The sequence below is a fragment of the Dioscorea cayenensis genome, unplaced genomic scaffold (genome assembly GCF_009730915.1).
Source record: "Dioscorea cayenensis subsp. rotundata cultivar TDr96_F1 unplaced genomic scaffold, TDr96_F1_v2_PseudoChromosome.rev07_lg8_w22 25.fasta BLBR01000487.1, whole genome shotgun sequence".
Taxonomy (NCBI): domain Eukaryota; kingdom Viridiplantae; phylum Streptophyta; class Magnoliopsida; order Dioscoreales; family Dioscoreaceae; genus Dioscorea; species Dioscorea cayenensis.
Window position 1 is genome coordinate 4,669 of NW_024086878.1, and position 18,660 is coordinate 23,328.

Consider the following 18,660-nt stretch of genomic DNA (forward strand, 5'->3'; position numbering starts at 1 on the left):
AGATTTGTGTTTTGATTACAAAATAAGAGGTATTTTGAAAAGAAAACATAAGATTATAATTTTGATTGAAAATTAGCAGAGATTGCCAAAGCAAAAGACAGAATTAGGATTTTAAACAACAAAATTGATGCATTACAAAAAGAAAACAAAGGGTTAGGGTTTTGATTCAAAATTGAAAAGAAGGACACATGACGAAAAAAAATGATAGTATTATGCTTTTGATTCAAAAATAGCAGACATTCTGAAAAAAAAAAGGATTAGCTTTTTGATTGAAAAACACTAGACATTCCAAACATAAAACATAAGCTAGCATTTTTATTCAAAACTGAAAAATCAGAGACATTGAAAAAATAAACATTAATTTTGTGTTTTGATTAAAAGAAAAGTGACATTCTCAAAAGAAGCCATAGGATTAGGGTTTTGTAACAAATATAGTGGCCATTTCGAAATGAAAACATAGGATTATATTTTTAATTAAAAAATATGAGACATTACTATAAGAAAACATAGAATTAGCTTTTTGATTAAAAAATAGAAAATAGGAAACATTTCGAAAAGAAAACATACAATACAATAAAATTGCCATATAATGACTCTTCTCTATAGTATCAGTTAAATTCCGTAGCTATAGACTTGTTTTACCGACGTTACTTTAAAACTGTTACGATATATAAGATATTTATTATCGGATTTTGTTCTATTGGTATAGATACTATAGTGATAGTCAAATTTGTAGCTATAAACTATCTATACCAATGGAGCATTCAATTTGCTATAATAAATATGACATTTACTGATGGATATTGTACTATTGGTATAACTCCTAGTCTATACTTATACTTATTTGTAGCAATGGTCACATGTAGTAGCTATAGATTATCTATACCAATGAATCTTTAAAAATGTTAGAATAGGTTAGATATTCAGTGATGGATATCGTTCTTTGGTAGAACTATATATTTTTGTAGAGCATGACTTAATTATAATAATATTATCAGAATTGTTTTTTAGATTAATATTAAATATAAAAATTAAATTAAAAAACTAAACATTATAAAAAATATAGAAAATAATATCATGATAATTTACTCAATAAATTATATGCACATCTGTAAAAATAACAAACTTATGAACATTGATTGGATATATAAATTAATCAATTAATTTTCAAATTTATGGAAATTACTTAACTTATTATATTATATAAATAATTTGTGACATATACTTTTTTGTTTGATTAAGATAAATAATTATTGAACTAAATATTTAAAAGATTAACATTCTTTACAACAACCACTAAAAAAAATAATTTATTTTTTTGGTAAATAAATATTTGATTTTAAATATTTTGAAAATTAATTTTAACATTCAATTACAATATATTTTATATATCTTATTTTAAAAAAATGCTTACTATTAAAAGATAATGTCTATTATATAAATTAATAAAATTATAAGTATTTCATATAAAAATAGAAAATTAATTTTTATGTTACATTAAAATGGTTTATTGTTATTTTTATAATATTTAAGTTTAAATAATTAATGACTAAGAGATATTTATAAATCTTCAATCTTTATTAAATATAAATAATAAATGTTTTTTTCATACAATTTAATAATATATCAAAAAGACAAAAGATATTAAAACGTAAAGAAACCCTCTTCACCCTCGTCACCCCATTCATCCACCACTTCACCGCCATTGCTTGCCATAGCTTACCGGTCGTTGTTCACTTTCTCTTCACCACAATTGATTGTTGTCGGTGTGGGATTGCTTGCTTTCACTGCCTCTTCACCCACCGATTGTTAAAGATAACTCTAACTCAACCTTTTCATATTTTTCTTGATTTGTTTTGTTTCTGAAATTTCAGTTGAGAGGTGTTTGTTGTTGATTTTTCAGTTGTGAGGTGTTTCTTGTTGTTTTGTTTCAATTCTTCAATTGGAATTGAGTTAGGATTTGTATTTGTTGTTTGTTTGGATTTTTTTTATTTGGTGATGAATGGAAATTTTATTTGATGTGAAATTGAAGGTTTATATTCAACATTGTCTTGGTTTTAAGGTTTTGAGTTTGAGGAAATTTGATGATTTGTGTAGGATTGATCTTCATGAGTAAAAAGTATAATTATAGACTGGTATTTTTTTGCCTTTCACTAGATATTTAGAAACTTAGATGAGCCCATATCCAGTATTTACTATGTTTATTTGATTGTTTAACATTGGTATGGATGATTAATGTTTTTGAGCATAGAATTGACACAATTTTTTCCCCAAGGATATTTGTTTAGGTCTCAAATATATGTATTTTTTTGCATGCTATTATATCAATTGTAAAATTTGTGTACAACAAATTTGTTTTCACACATGAAAACTATATGATATAAATATTGCACTTGAACTCTAAATGTAGAAGTGCTCAAACTCAGATCACAACATATACATCATTCATCATCAAAGCATAAAACTTAGGAAGAAGTCAATCAAAACATCGTTTTTGTTCTCGAGTTCCTAAGAGTAATGGCTTATCATTATTTTTTGGCATCTAACAAAATATTAGCTAGTGCACTCACTATTTTTTTATTTTTTTATGATCATTGGGGAATATACTCTTGCTGAAGCACCTAAAAGAAGTTAAAATGGGTCGGGTACAAGTTCATACATTCCAAAGATAAGCATGTTATCATTTCAATCATAGTTAATCATTATATTCCAGCAAATTCATCCACATACATCTTTGTGTTCTTGGCGACCCAACTTTAATTAACCTTGTGTTTTACAGTTTCGCCCCTAAAAATCTTTTATATTTCAGCTATCTATCCAGATAACTTTTCATTGTTTTACATCAATTTTTCTGTCTCCTTGTTTCCCATCCAATTTGGTTTTTTTCTTTGTTGTGACAAAGTTATGGTGCGAAGAAGACAGCTGCAAGCAGTAGTGCATATCCATTGATTAATGAGAAGAGGATGGATTCTTAAAAAAAAAGGTGGATAAAGAAAAGAGGTCTAATTGAATGAACATGCTAGAATCTCTTTAACATTTAAACAATTGGTACTCATTTTGCTAGGCTTTTGAAATCCAAGTTGCTTATACATCATAAGAGAATTAATTATCTTCGACTATTTTTGTTAGTTTGAATTATAATAAGAACTATATCTGCTCTGTGGTACTTTTTATGTAAAAGAGAGAGGAGACAAATTAAATATTGATGGATAAACTCCCCATTTAACCTGCGTGCATGCATTTTTCTGCTGTGTTCTGTGAGTAATTAAGAGACAACTTAGGTTCCTTGCTTATTCCATACGGATTAGTGTGTATAGTATTAACTAAGGAAGTAATAGTTGTTGGGTTAAAAAATAGGCAAATGTTGTACATATTGCAACATATCTTGCAATATATAATTTGGTTTCTAAAATTAAAACTTCAGTTATAGTGAATACATAAATGTAAATTACTGTGTTGAAAACAATTAATTGTTCAGAACATGACATGTAAGTAATGATTTATGATCACTAGGTTGGTTCTTGATGTTGTGTTCAATAATGATCCTTGTTGTGGCATAAATTGTATTATTTTTGTTGATTGGATTTAATCAAGTTTGTATAGCTGGGTTATAGCTAGGCAAATAATGTGGCCCACTGACTGGCCTATGTTTGTCATGTATATATAGTTTACAAGATTTTGTGTTATACAATCAAATGGCTCAATGTTTACAAGAATTTCAATCCTTTAATCATTCTCCTTGTCCTTACATTTTTGTCATCCTCTTAACGTCTTGCAGCAGAACTCTTTGATTATTTTTGCATCACTTGAAAATATTTCATATATTTCTATGCCAATTTGTTCTTTTATTAAAAGAAGAAGGATATATATACATATATATGTATGATAGCGTTGCTTGTGGTCTTCTAAATTTCTTTTCTTGTGTTTTGTTATATATGGATGTTCATAAAGTACTTATGCTTATAGTGCTTCTTCTATAAATGTTTTAGTTGTTGTTTAGAATAACAAGAATAAATTAATTAATCCTTTGTGTATATATGTTCATAATGAATATAATATAACAACCAACTAATGTGTTAATATATAACTGCCATTGAAGTCACAAGAGTGCCACTCATAGTTTCAATAAGATACAACAAATATGTATCTTAATTAATTAATTAATCAATTTGTTAATTAGATTAAAGAATCTCTTTATAATCTTGACTCTGAAAAAGGTAGGTCACAAATAGAAATAGACAACCATTGTGGTATGTTGGTGTGTCTCTAAACTGATAATGATTGGTGAAAGTATAAAATGAATAGGTCAAAAAGGTTAATCATTATTCATATTGCTTGATTAATCAATTAATTAAGATGATATGTCACTTTGATTGATGGTTCATATATAAATGGGAGTATAGGATGCAATAATGAAGTACCTAATTAGCACAAATGTAAATCTTAAAAGAATGATTCCTTTCAGTCAATTAGAAGATGACAATTTACATACAATAAAGCCAATGGAAGTTTCACAAAGAGTGACAACCTATGGCCAAAGTAGGCATTAGGTCCTGTAACATATGTAAAATGGTGGGACACCAATTTTACTACATGGGACTTGATGATGATTATATATAAACCAATAAAAATTGTAGGGGCAATATTAATTAAAAAATATTCTTTAAATGTACTTTCTTATCATGGCAACCAAATCATTCTTTATTTTAATTTCTTTTAATTCTCACAAGTAATTCAAATCTATTGTTATTGTTTCAGTGGTAATTCTTCAACCTATGGATAAAATGTGGATAAACCTTATATCAAGAGCAAGTGAAGAGTATATAAATGGGATCACCAATTTCTTAGATTTTACCTTTGCCAAATTATCCGAAGATGGTAAAATTTGGTGTCCTTGTGTTAAATGTGTGAACACATATAGGGTGCCCAGAGGAGAAGCAATTGAGCATATTATTTGTGATGAATTTCTTAAAGGATATGTTCGATGGATATTTCATGGGGAAACATTAGAAGTAGCTACTTCTACTATTATAAGTAATGAAGAAGAAATATTCTTTGGTAATAATATTCATGAGTTATAGCATGATATGATGGCTAAAGAAGCTATGAATGCTGATGTCCATAATATGCAATTAGAAGAAAGTCACTGGGACCAACATTATACTCACGTAATTCATAGTGATAATTTTTATAGCTTGCTTAAAGATGTTGAGGTGGAATTGCATCTGGGTTGCAAGAATTTCACAAAATTCTCTTTTGCCATCTATTTGTTCCATATTCAATGTTTTGATGGGTGGACCAACAAATCCTTCAATGCATTACTAGAGCTATTGAAACTTGTTCTACCAGAAGGTAATACATTGCTAGGGTCGTATCAAGAAATGAAAAAGATGATTTCTACATTAAGTTTGGGTTTTGAAAAAAATTCATGCTTGCCCAAATGATTGCATACTATTTTGGAAGGAGAATTCAAATGAAGACAAATGCACAAAATGTGGAGCTTCAAGATGGAAAGAGAGCTTGAATGATGGAAAAAGTGATTCTATAGATGCTTTCACAAAAAAGAAAAACAAGGCCGCCAAAATATTATGGTGTTTTCCACTTATTCCAAGATTGCAAAGGTTATTTATGTCTTCAAAAACTATTTCTCTAACAACTTGGCATGAACATGAACATACCAAAGATGGATGGGACAGACATCCTGCAAATTCTCTAGCTTAGAACGAATTAGATTCTCGATATCCTCAATTCTTCTTTGATCCTTGTAATGTTTGATTTGGATTAGCTCCTGATGGTTTCAATCCATCCAAAACTATGACTATTGTTCACAACGCTTGCCTGTTACCTTGATACCTTATAATAACTTTATGGATGTGTATGAAGCAGTCAAAAGTTTTTCTTTCCTTGCTTATTCCTGGTCTAAAAAAGCCTGGAATTAATCTAGATGTATACTTGCAGCCGTTGATTGAAGAATTGCAAGTGCTTTGGGAAATTGGTATGGAGACTTTTGATGCTGCTACAAATCAAACTTTTCAATTATGTGCAACAGTTATTTGGAAAATCAATGACTTTCGTCCATATGCCAATTTGTCTTTATGGATTACTAATGGAGAGTATGCATGTCCTTGTTGTGGATATGATACCAATTCTAAGTGGTTACAATATAGTAGAAAGCATTGTTACAATGGACATCATAGATGGTTGAAACCTAACCATAGGTTTCATAATGATAAATATTCTTTTGATGGGGCACAAGAATTTTGAAATGTTCCACCACCATCATCCAGTATTGAAGTGTTGAGACAAGTGGAGGATATAAATGGTAGCAAATATGGACCTTCGAAAAAGAAGAGCATTTTTTTCACGTTGCATTATTGGAAACATCTTCTATTTCATCATAATCTTGATGTCATGCACATAGAAAAAAAAAGTATGTGATAACATCTTTGGCACATTGATTGGACAAGATGGGAAATCAAAGGATACTTATAAGTCTAGACTTGATCATATTGAAATGGGTATCAAAGTGTTCTTCATCCCAAAACTCATCCTAACACTAATATTCAATATTTACCACAAGCTTCTTATCAAATGAGTTTGGAAGGAAAAGTACTATTTTGAAGATTCTCAAGGAAATGAGAACTCCAAATGAATGTTCTTCTAATATCTCACATTGTGTACAACTTAAACAACGGAAGCTCATAGGACTGAAAAGTTATGATTGCCATTTATTAATGCAATAATTTCTTCCCAAGGCAATACAATATTTTTTACCTGAAAAGGTGCAATCAGTTCTAATTGACTTATCCAATTTTTTAAAAGACCTTTGCTCAAAGGTTCTTCAACAAAGTGACTTTGATTTTCTTGAGTATCGAGCGACTTTAACTTTATGTGAAATGGAGAAAATTTTTCCTCCGTCTTTTCTTACCATAATGGTACATTTGGTTATTCATTTAACAAATGAAGCAAGACTTGCTAGTCTAGTCATATATCGGTGAATGTATCCTATTGAGAGGTATATGTTGCATTCTAAATATTTATTTTAAATACCTAAATTTTAATTTTATATTTATTACATATATTTATATTTGAATTTATATTTGAATAGGATTTTTCTTATGCTTAAGACGTATGTGCGTAATAGAGCTAGTCCAAAGGGTTCAATTGCAAAAGGCTATTTAGCTAATGAATGTTCAATCAACTAGAAATGAAGAAGATCGAAATGTTGCCATTGATGAAGAAATATCCATTTTTCCAAATGTTGGAAGATTGTTGGGAAGGAAAAAAAATAAAGGCTTTAGTAGTAACAACAGTAAGAGGGTCTCACGTATTACACTTGACAACAAAACTTTGGTGCAAGCACATCATATTTGTTGTTCAATTTTTGTGTAGTTGCTCCATTTTTATTGTAAGATTAATTCATCATATTAATTTTTATGCATGCTAAGTTATATAAGTTCAAATTCTTTTGTTTGGTATATTTAATTATGTATTCAGGAAGCATGGGCAATTTATTGAGAGGAGTAATCACTGCCCAAGTCTTTCGTCTTATGTGATGCAAAAGTTGTAAAGTGAAACATTTCATGATTGGTTTCATGATCACGTAAGTGTAAGTTCATGTTTGGATTACTTATAATATTTTTAAGTTATAGCATTATTTTAATTGATTAACTATAATATTACATAGGTTGCACAATTGGAGCAACAAGGAAATGCAAACATTACCGATGAATTTAGACTACTTGCTCGCGGTGCAATGAATACGGTAAGGAGATAGACTGGATACATTGTTAATGGTTTTAGATTTCACACCAAAGCTAATGAAAGATAGTTGAGAACTCAAAATAGTCGGGTTGATGTAATAGCTAAGATGATGAGTTATACAAGTTCAAGGGATGCACGATCTATTGAAGCAAAAATTAACTATTATGAGGCTTTAACTGACATCATTCGACTGAACTACACTGATAGATTCAAGGTTGTTTTTATTTAAATGTGATTGGATCGATCCAAATAGAGGTTTGAAGAAAGATAAATTTTGTTTTACTATTGTGAATGTTTCACATCTTTCTCATAGTGGAACTGATTTGGTTGATGATCCTTTTGTTTTTGCATCACAAGCTAAGGTCTTTTATGTTTAAGATGAAAAGAATAAAGATTGGCTTATTATCAAGCATGCAAAACTTAGGGACATATATGATATGGGTGGTGGACCATCCTTTGATAGGGGTCAAGAGAGTGTAGAAATACAAGTTGCTAATTTACTTGACATTACAAAATGGCTTTGAAATGAAATTGATGGAGTGGAGGTTACACAAGAGATGGAAATGCCGCATGAAGAAGAACAAGCTCTTTATGAACATAATGAGGACCTTTTTAGATCTATTTTATGATTTAATTTCATGTTATAAATGTTGATTGTAGAACGAAGTTTGGTCATTTTATTTTTTTGATGTGACTATGTGGGCATGAAGTTTAAATTGTGTGTTTGAATTTTATTATATTTTGATTATATTGGTTAATGAATGTTCTTTAGGAGCATATAAAGGTGAATTATTTATTTTCCATTAACTAAGATTTATTTGAGACATTTTTTATGAGGAAATGAATTATCATGTTAATTTTTTATTTCAGATAAATGGGAAAGCATAAATGGTTGAATATCAGTAAGGCAAATCGCACTTTGACTTCTCAACAATAACCGAATCATGCTCATTATCTGAACAACAATCTGTGTTTTTAGGAATTGAGCTTTTACCAAATGAACCTCGACAACAATCTGAACAACCATCAACTTCTTGTTCAAATTCTAACGCATTAGTTAATGTATTTTCATTTGCTTATATTTAACTATGACTTAAATTTTTTTATGTTCTTCTTTTATTTAGGTAATGCTAAGCCAAAAAAATTTCGAGGTCCTACAAGTATGGCTGCTATTTGGGATTTGAATAATGAAGAATGTGTTGTTGTCAAGTTAAATGATCACTATATACCAATTGGAGAAGAAGCTACTAAATTAACTCGCTTTATCGATAGTATGATGCGAATGCCTAACTTTGCACCTATTAATTACACAACTTGGCTTGAGTTCCCAGATTCTACAAAGGAAGACATATGGAAAGCAATTGAGGTATTAAATCTTATTATGTTCAAGCTAATTTTTTTTAATTTACTTGAATATATTAACATTCAACCAATTCTTTTTTCTTATTTTTTTTTCCTAAAATTTTTGACCAAATACACATTTGAGTTGTTTCATTCATATGAGAAAGATGAGTCTTTTAATGAAAATACAACTCAAATGGTTAAGAGTTGGATAGTGTCTAATATGAGTACTAAGTGAAGGCATTGGAAGAACTTTTTGAAGTCCAAATATTATGATGAACACAAAATAGTAGAGGAAATGACTACAAAGATTGATGATCCTTGAGTAGACAAACAACAATTTTTTGTAATTGCTATTTATTGATTGGCTGACAAAGAAAAGGTATATCTATATATTTCACGTTATATACTATTTATATTGTTTTGATAATTATAACATAATGATATATTATGTTATATTCTATATATTAAAAAATTGTATAGGAACAAAGTGAGACAAATAGAACAAATTATTCAAAATGTGATGAACCCCATTGTGAAGAAACAAATTCATTCCCTACTATAATTCAAACTATTTTTTAGATTTACAATTTTTTTATTGCATTTTACCTCATGTTATGGATTTTGGTAAATTGAGTTTGTTATATCTACTTAAATAAAGTAATTTTGTAGATTAAAAAATCTAATGGAATTCCACCATCACGTACTGAAATATACATACAGACTGGTATTCATAAAGATGGAAGTGTTGTGAATGAAAACACAACTTATGTTGTGGTATTTATTTAACTTCATGCTATTTTTTATTGATGGTTGTTTTTTCTAATAACTTGAAAATTACACTAAATTCAATGGTTTGTAGTATTATGGATGGCAAGGAAATAGAGGTTCTAGTATTTTTTTATTTTATGATTTTGATTTATATTGTAGAAACTTATGAAGAAAGGATTAAGTGAAAGTAATTTACAAGATATTAGAAAAAAACAACCATCAATAAAAAATAGCATTAATAAATGGTGTTCACGGGAAAATGGTGTGTATTCACAAGTTAAAATACCAGAAAAAAGAGGGTGTATTCATTGTATGGGAACAATTTCTACTTCATCAAGCAACTCTGGTCCTTCATGTTCTCAAATCATATATCATAATGAAGTACAAGGTTTGAAGGCTGAGGTTCAAGGATTGAAGGTAGCTTTAACTACTATGATCGCATTATTTCAAAAACAATTTCCAAATGAAAATGTGGAGGTCCTAAATGTTGTTACTTCCATAGTCAATGGAGAGGTATGTGATACTATATGTATTTAGTTATATATATAAATTAGAGGAGAAAATTTGTTGTTAGTCTATAGTCACACAATAATCTATATTGAAGAAAAGGAATGAGGTGGGGGTTAAATACATTTAATCATTGTTTTTAAATACATTTATTTTCCCTTATTGTCACATATAAATTTTGTTTATTTTTTGATTTGATGGTTGCATATTTAATTATTATATTTTGGTTTGTTGTAGGATTTTGATAATAATTTTGGTAATTTTTTAGTGGTCTTTGATATTTATCATTGTTTTTAGCTTTACAAGTTTATTACTAGCTTGCAAATCCTTTTAGCTATTGTTGTGTAAACAATTTTAACTTCTATTTTCCATAATTATAGGTTCCTGATGCTTCTAGTGCTCAACAAATGCCGCTTGGGAATAATCATTCTCATGAATCAAGTCATCAAGCAAATCCAAATGCATCGAGTAAGCTTTTATTGTCTCCAAATGAAAAGAAGGCATGATATGTTATATATTATTTTACTTATAGTTTTTTTCTATATTATTCAGATTATTATTTTAAGTTTTTATATTAGTGTTTTATTGTTGCATACATCTTATTAATAGTAATTTTTTTAAATGGTTCTTCTAGATGATGCCATCTAGACAATGACATCGGTTCTACTTCAGAAAATTCTTCTAGCTTTATTTGGTTGTTAGACATTATATGAAAGTAGTTTATTTTTATGTTAGATTTGAAATTAAGGCAAGAAGAACTCTTGGTTGTGAAGATTGAATGGTATTTTAGTTTTGGACATGTACCTTATAAATATATGTTTGTGGTTGTGGGATCAAAAATACGAGTCTGGAATCATGTATTTGAAGAAGACACCAGACGATATATCGAAACACAAATATCATATTTGTTTCGTGGGTTCTTTCACTTCTAATAGAGGCAAGTCTCTACTATTAATTACCCCAAATTAGAATCTTAGGAACTTTCAATTAAGGGCAAAAGTACAAGTAAATGCAAGAATATTTGCGGATTATAAATCCTGTTATTTTATTATATAAACATATTTGTTACATCATTTATATATATATACACATATATTTGATATGATTGCGGCTGGCTGTGCTTTGCCACCATGTTGCCTCATCTCATAACCGCCTTACATAAATTTTTTGTCACCGTCTCGAAATAAATAAGTTAATGCTGCTTGTAATCTATCACTGTGTTGCTTGTCTCATTATTATTTTGAAATGTCTTTCTCATTACCGCCTTAGGATATATATATATATCCTTTCCAGCTTTCATATATTTTCTAACATTCTTGCTTTTGCTTCAGATTGAATAATTTTGTCATTGCTTTGGAATGAATGTCAGATGTTGGCACGAGGCTATGCCTTAATACCAAAGAGGATAACATCATGCCATCAGTATTTGATATATTTATCTGACCCCTTTTTTTCTTGCTACACATCCCATTGCCCTCTACATGGTTCGTATCATTGTAGTCACCATCTTTTCCTTATTTAATCGGCATCACCAGCATTCTTTTCATTAACCATTTCAGACTGATCATTTGGATCCTTAACCAGGTTTGGAGACATTGTTCTCAAGGACAATAAAGCCAAACTTACCACCATTGATAACCCTTTTTATAATCAATTAAGCCTCTTGCTTAAACTCATGAGATGTCTTGACGAAGCTAATCATGTATGGTTTTTTTAAAAAGAAATACAAAACAATTCTGAACCATGCATGCATGCATGTAAGGCATGACGTAATGTTGGTTGCATTCCCAATGTGTTTTTTTATTTAGTATTATTTTTTTGTATGCACGTAAATTTGTCTCTTTTTGGAAATCCCACTTGCATGGTAAGTTTGTCTCTTTTTTTTACCACGTGCATGGTTTTCATTTCATTATTATTTTTTACTTTCTTATTCTTATTATTTTTATGTCATGCATAAATGCCACTTTTTTTGCATGATTCTCATTGTTTCATTCTCATGCTTCTGAATTTTTTTATATCATGCACATATGCATGCATACAATGAATTTTTTTATATTAAAGAAGAGATCTCAGTGGCCTGATTTATTCTCTCAGGCTTCTCATTTGTTTTTATTTATTTATGATTTTTTTATGCACGTATGCATCCCCTTTTTATTATTATTAATTTTTTTGGTCATGCGCATATGCATGCTTCTCAATTTTTTTCCTTTATTATTTTTATCATTTTTTTTATTATTTTTTTAGCATCAACCAATTTTATTCCACCATCACATTAATCTATTAATTCAGCTGATCTGAAAAAAAGCTTCTAATACAAAGATTGCAGAAAAATTTATTGACCAATGACCAAACATAACATTGTGCTTTGGTTATTGTCATTGTATGTGATGATTTTATCTCCAAAGAAGCAAAGATTGAAGCCATTGTTCTTCTTCATTACCTCACGCAACCATGCAGGTGATCCTCCGGCAAGGATCCCGACACCATACATGGAGTAAATCTCCATATCAGGAGCATTCGGTAATATGGTTTCCAAGGGGTTTGATCAATACTTGTAATGCTTGTACTTTGGGTCATCTAAATTATCAGCAATACCATATGAAAAATGAGCACTTCCACGCTGCATAATCTTTGGAGCAACAAAATGAAGTAAATCCAACATGGAATCGCCGGTGTATACTTTATAATCAGAATCTGCCTTGACTCCACCCCATCCCACGTCATGGTACTCCTCCAAACATCACCACAAAAACCATTTGAATGGGCATGGTTGTTACCCTTAACTGCATCCTGGAAATCTATCATTTCAATCTGTGATAATGGGGCCTCTGTCACATCTCTTCCAAAAGATATTATTCTCCCATAATTGCTAATATTTGGTTGATGATTTGCATTCTCTACCTTGACATATTGAGAAACAATAGAATCATTACTTCTTTTCCTTTTACTAATACAGCTGTAGCATTCGCAAAGTTTGTAAGCCAAGAAAATCAGAATCTAAGATACCAAGTGCAATGGCTCTGGTGATGGCAACATCTTTGGCTTCAGCAGAGAAGAGTCCAGTAACTTGTTGATCAGGTCTCTTGCATCACTAATTATAGACAGGAATGCATTTTCAGGACAAAATGCTAAATGTCGCATTCCCTGGTCATCAGGTTCCTTTAAAAAATAGAAACCCAGCGATCTTGAGATCATTTTCTGACTCTAACTTTTATCTTCTATTGAAAATGATCTTCATCAAGTCTGAAACACCCATTTCAGTAGTATTTAAGTCTTTGCAAATTAACATAACATCTTCTCAAGAAATCAATGGTAATCCCTTTCATTGTTCATCATTTTGAGTCTCTCCTCCTCCCATGGCACTGATCATGTCTTCATAGTGGGAAGAGAGAGGGAAAGAAGTAGGAGAGACAGAGTGTGAGACAGAATTACACAAGCCAGGACAAAATTTTTGGCGATCTCAGCACCAAGGTCCGAGAGACCAGAGACGAGGACATTAGATTTGATGAGTTTCCGCAAGCAATGGGGGCAGCAGCTGTAGCAGCGGCGAGCAGCAAACGGCATGCCTGCCGGCGTTATCTCAGCCACTCAAGCAGCAATGGCGGTTAGCAGTAGCAGCGGCGACGAGTGGCTACAGCAGCGAGCGAAGAGTGCAAGAGACAAAATTTTAGATATATATATGTATATTTATAAGCATAAGAGGAGAAAGACAACCATTTTTCTTTTTTTTCTATTTTTTCCTCTAAATTGTTTTTCTCTAAATTCTTCTTCCCTCCACTCTGAGTTTTTTTACTCTCTAAAAAAAACTCCCCTTTCTTTTCAATTCCTCCTCCTTGTAAAAGAATTATTTCCATTCTTATCTTAATCCCAACCCCCTCCCGTAGAATCCTAACCCATAACCTCTTCGCGGAACAAGTCAAGAGAAAGAGCATAAAATTAAATTTAAAATTTAAAATTTGAATTTTTTTTCAAAATTTAATTAATAAAATTTCAAGAGAGGATAAAATCAAAATTTAAAATTTTAATTAAATTTTTAAATTTAATTAAATTAATAAAATTCAATCTGCCTCGGGATATGTGTTTGGGAGCCCTAGGATTTGCATTTTCTCAGGTTGTCTCGAGATCTGTTCTTAGACTATATGAAATTTAACCTCGCCTCGAGATGCATATTTGGGCTATCCTAAGATTTGAGATTGCCCCGAGATATGTGTTCTCAAGGGCAATCTTGTAATTTGCATTTTGCGTCGAGATATGTTCTGAAGTCATTTTTTTTGTAATTTGCATTTTGCCTCGAAATATGTTCTCAAGGCAATTTTGTAATTTCCATTTTGAATCAAATATGTTCTCAAGGGTAATTTTGTAATTTGCATGTTTTTTATTTGGCTCGGGATTTGTATTTTAATCCAAGATAATCAAATAACTTATTTAAAGAGAACACCCAAAATCAATTATGATTAGGACATTCAAATTTTAATCCTTACAATGATTTAAATTTTAATTAAATTAGGATTTGGATTCTATTAGGACATATGTCATTGTTATTATTATTATTATATTTTTTTATACATAAACAGTGGTGATGTACTAGTTTATCTTATTTATTTTTAGTGAAATGTTTTTGTGTTTTTTTAAGGCATTGACTGTTTTAATTTATTGTAAATTAATTTAATTGTGTATGAGTTATTAACTATTTATAATATGTTTACAGGGGTAATAATAATAGTTTTATTGATGGATTACTTATTAATATAAAAAATTGTACCGATGGGATGGTTATTTCTAAAGCTAAACATGTATTTTTTAATATATATCCATAGCAACGGATGTTGTAGTCATTGATAAGTCAAATGGATTTATTCCAACAAATGTTGTAACCGTTGGTATAGGTCTATGCTTATGAGATTTTTATTGACGGTGAAAAATGTGGGAATATACAATTTGTCATTGGTATAAGGTAAACAAATCTGAGATGCTTTACCAATGATGAGACCAATAGTTATAGTTATATACCATTGGTAAATCCCATGAACTTTTTCCAGTAGAAGCTATAAACATTGGTATAAGAAAATATAGGATTAGAGTTTTGTCTCAAAAATAATAGACATTCCGAAAAGATGACATAGGATTAGGGTTTTGATTGAAATATAGTTGGCATTCCAAAAGAAAACTGCGAGGCACTCAAACCAAAAACTCAGGATTAGGGTTTTGATTAAAAAATATGAGACATTAAAAAGAAAACATAGGATTCAGGTTTTGTTTGAAAAATAGCAGACCTTCCGAAAGAAAAAGTAGGCTTAGGGTTTTGATTCAAATATAGTAGTCATTCCGACATAGATTAGGGTTTTAATTGAAATAAAGGAGGCATTACAGCAATAAAATATAGAATTATGGTTTTGACTAAAAACTAAAAAATAGGTTACATTTCCAAAAGAAAACATAGGATTAGGGTTTTGATTGAAAACTAATTGCCACTCCGAAAAAAAAAACATAGGATTAGGGCTTTGACTGAAAAATATGAGATATTACAAAATGAAAACATTTGATTTTTGTTTTGATTAAAAATTAATAGATATTCCACAAAAAAATATTAGATTAGAATTTTGATTAAGAAATAGGAAGCATTAAAAGAAACTTAGGATAAGGGTCTTAATTAATAAATATGAGACATTACAAAAGATAACATATGTTTATGGTTTTGATTGAAAAATATGAGACATTTCTAAAAGAAAACATAGCATTAGGGTCCTGATTGAAAATTAGGATACATTGCTATAAGAAAATGTAGGATTCCATTTTTGATTAAAAAAATAGTAAACATTCCGAAAGAAAACATAGGATTAGGGTCTTGATTCAAAAATAGCAGACATTCCGAAAAGAAAAACATAGGATTAGGGTATTCATTGAAAAATATGAGATATTACGAAAATAAAACATAGGCTTATTGTTTTGATTCAAAAATAGTAGGCATTCAATAAAGAAAACTTAAGATTAGGTTTTTCATTAAAAAATAGGAGGCATTCGAAAAAAAACTTTGGATTAGGGTTTTGATTAAAAAATATGAGACATTCTGAAAAAGAAAACTTAGAATTCGGTTTTGAATGAAAAATAGGAGACATTCTGAAGGCAAGACATAGGATTAGGGTTTTGATTGAAAAATAAGAGACATTATAAAAAGAAAACATAGGTTTGGAATTTGATTAAAAACTGATCATTAGGCGTTATTAAGAAAAGAAAACATATTATTAGTGTTTGATTCAATTATGGTAGATATTCTGAAATTAAAACATGTGATTGGGGTTTTGATTGAAAACAAAGAGACATTACTATAAAAAAACATAATATTAGGATTTTAATTCAAAAATTGTAGACATTACGAAAACAACATATAGAATTAATATTTTTATTAAAAAATATAAGGCATTACGAAAAGAAAACTTAGGATTAAGGTTTTGATACAAAAATAGTAGGCACTCCGAAAAAAACATAGGATTAGGGTTTTGATTGAAAAATAGCATGCATTCCAATAAAAAAACATAAGATTATTGTTTTGATTCAAAAATAAAGGCATTCCTAAAAGAAAATATAGGATTTGGGTTTTGTTTGAATAATATCAGATATTACAAAAAGAAAATTTAGAATTATTGTTTTGATTCTAAATTGCAGACATTCTCAAAAGAAAACATAACATTAGGGTTTTGATTAAGAAATAGGAGACATTAAAAAAAACTTGGGATTAGAGTTTTGATTCTAAAATATGAGACATTACGAAAAGAAAACATACGTTTATTGTTTTGATTTAAAAATAGCAGACATTCACAAAAGAAAAAACATAAGATTATGGTTTTTTTAAAAAATAGGAGGCATTCCGATAAGAAAACATAGGATTAAAATTTTTATTCTAAAATTGGAAAGAAAAAACATAAGATTAGGGTTTGATTCAAAAATAGGAGGCATTCCGAAAAGAAAACATAGGATTAAAATATTTTTATTCAAAAATAGGAGGCATTACAAAAAAAAAACATAGGATTAGGGTTTTGGTTAAAAATTGTAGAGATTCCCCAAACAATAGATAGGAGATATTACTCTAACAAATCATAGGATTATTGTTTTAATTAAAATATAGGTTAGTTTTTCATTATTTTAATTATTTTAGTTATTATTTTTTAATTAATAAAAACATAAAAAGAGCGCGAGGGGTGCAACACAAAAAATTCTGAGCAGGTCACCCATCCTTGTACTACTCTCACCCAAGCTCACTTATCTTTGATGTTCTGATGAGATCCGGTGCTTTAGTCTTGATATGATCGCACCCGATAGAAGTTGACCCGAATTGGAAAAGAAAGGATTAGGTTTTTGATTAAAAAATAGGGGAAATATTCAAAAGAAAAATAAGATTACGGTTTTGATTAAAAAATAGCAAGCATTTCGAAAAAATATAGAATTAGAGTTTTGATTGAAAAGTATAAGACGTTACTAAATCCTATGTTTTCTTTTTCATACAAATCCCAAATCCTATGTTTTTTTATAATAATGTCTCCATTTTTGAAAAATAGGAGACATTGCTATAATAAAACATACGATTAGAGCGTTGATTAAAAAATAGTAAACATTCCACAAAGAAAAAGAAATGCTTGCTACTAATCAAAACCATACAATCTTATTTTCTTTTGAATATTTCCCTATTTTTTAATCAAAACCTAATCCTTTCTTTCCAATTAAGTTCAACTTCTATCGATGCGATCACATCAAACCCAAACATCGGATCTCACATCAAACACAAAGATAAGTGACTTGGGTGAGAGTAGTACAAGGATGGGTGACCTGCCGAAATTTTTTGTGTTACCCCTCCAAAACTCTTTTTATGTTTTATTAATTAAAAATAATAACTAAAATAATTAAAACAATAAAAACTAAACTATATTTTAAATTAAAACAATAACCTATGATTTGTTAGAGTAATATCTCTATCAATGTTTGAGGAATCTCTCAATTTAGCAAAACCCTAATCCTATGTTTTTGTAATGCCTCCTATTTTTGAATAAAAATTTAATCTATATTTCTTTCGGAATGCCCCTACTATTTTTTGAATCAAACCCTAATCTTATATTTTATTTCAATTTTAGAATAAATTTTTAATATACTTTCTTGTCGGAATGCCTCTGTTTTTAAAAAAGCTTATAATCTTATGTTTTTCTTTGCGAATGTTTGCTATTTTTAAATCAAAATGACAAACGTATGTTTTTCTTTTTTTTCGTAATGTCTCATATTTTAGAATCA

The 18,660-nt window shown here is 29.4% G+C and overlaps 1 pseudogene; it reads right to left on the reverse strand.

The window, feature by feature from the left end:
- Window positions 1-17,576: 17,576 nt before the first annotated feature.
- LOC120254550 lies at window positions 17,577-17,695 on the reverse strand (annotated as a pseudogene).
- Between the last annotated feature and the right edge of the window lie 965 nt (window positions 17,696-18,660).